The 1,502-nt window shown below is 34.8% G+C and overlaps 1 long non-coding RNA gene across 1 annotated transcript; it reads left to right on the top strand.

The window, feature by feature from the left end:
- The first annotated feature begins 592 nt into the window (after nucleotides 1-592).
- Nucleotides 593-889, top strand: LOC109191115. The gene is made up of 3 exons (XR_002055881.1): nucleotides 593-629; nucleotides 696-806; nucleotides 851-889. It is a non-coding gene; the product is annotated as an uncharacterized LOC109191115 (long non-coding RNA).
- The last annotated feature ends 613 nt before the right edge of the window (nucleotides 890-1,502 follow it).

Below are 1,502 nucleotides of genomic sequence, written 5' to 3'. Positions count from 1 at the left end.
ACGCAGTAATAAACTTTAAAATCGAAACCCAACGTGTAATGTACTTTCACATTTTTGCAAGTGCAATCTTTTATTACTAAATGTGCAAAATGTTAGTACTAAATGTGTAAAGTTGGAAAGTTCTGAAAATGGGTGATTTTAGTGTTCAAGTTTGCATATTAATGTTGATGATAATTACGAAAATGCCACCATTTTTTTTAAATCAGATCCGGTCCATCTAATTTTTCTAGATGTAAGATTGGGATTCATTTTTTATTTTCTCCTAATAAGAACTTATTCTCATATGATCCCATACCCCTCTCTTTATATATATATATATATATATATATATATATATATATATATATATATATATATATATATATATAGAATTAAATTTCAGTGCGGGTAAGTGTCTCCCATGCGGTTGTGCGGGTGATTAATGTGCGTGAGTTTTGTACTTAATGTGCGTGAGTCTTGTACTTAAGGTGCGTGAGATTTGTATTTAATGTGCGTGAGTGTGTAATGCTTAATGTGCGTGAGTTTTGTACTTAAGGTGCGTGTGTTTTGTGCCTAATGTGCGTGAGTTTTAATTTGTGTTTAATGTGCGTGAGTGTGTACTTAATGTGAGTTGTTGTTGAAACTTTAAAGTGCTTGAGTTTTATGCTTAATATGCGTGAGTTTTGTGCTTAATGTGCGTAAGTCTTGTGCTTAAGGTGCGTGAGTTTTGTACTTAATGTGTGTGAGTGTGTACTTAATGTAATTTGTTATTAAAACTTAAGATACGTGTGTTTTTGTGCTTAAGGTGCGTGAGTTTTGTGCTTAAGGTGTGTGAGGGTTGTGCTTAAGATGCGTAACTTTTGTGCTTAAGGTGCGTGAGTTTGTGTTCTAAATGTATTTTGTTTGTTTGTGTAAATGTGTAATATGCGTGTGTTGTGTACTTAAAGTGCACCAGTGTAAAACTTAATGTGAGTCCACCTACATAACCACACGGGAAGCACCACCCACACCTGATCCCTTCCCTATATCCCATTACAAAAAAATACACGTCACCGTTCCATTACTTACAACATTGCACTCATCACTCTCTATCCCAACGTGTATAACCTACTAACCCAAACTCAAGATTGACAATATTTATATTTTTTTGAAAAAGTCAATCTGTCGATTGTATTAATTGATGAAAGCTATAATAGCGTCAGGAGGGATAGAATCCCAATACATAGAATGTTCCTGAGTAAAAGCTAACGAAGCTAAAGTATGAGCATGTAAATTAATCTGTTTAGGCACATAACTTAACGAAATAAAATTAAATAAAGACATCATTGTCTTGCACTGGTCAATTATCAACCCAGCATACGAGTAAATGGATGTAATTTGGTGATGTATGGTGGATCGCAGAACCATACAATCCGTGAGCAGATTGGCCGAATTAATACTACTTTCAACTAACCAGGACAGTGCCTCTTTAAAAGCCATAGCCTCCGTCATGAGTGGTGAAAAACAAACGGATGATCTGCCAT

Source organism: Ipomoea nil, unplaced genomic scaffold (genome assembly GCF_001879475.1).
Source record: "Ipomoea nil cultivar Tokyo-kokei standard unplaced genomic scaffold, Asagao_1.1 scaffold1617, whole genome shotgun sequence".
In the NCBI taxonomy this organism is placed as follows: Eukaryota; Viridiplantae; Streptophyta; class Magnoliopsida; order Solanales; family Convolvulaceae; genus Ipomoea; species Ipomoea nil.
Note: the sequence above shows the minus strand (reverse complement) of the source record. Positions and strands in the feature narration are given on the sequence as shown.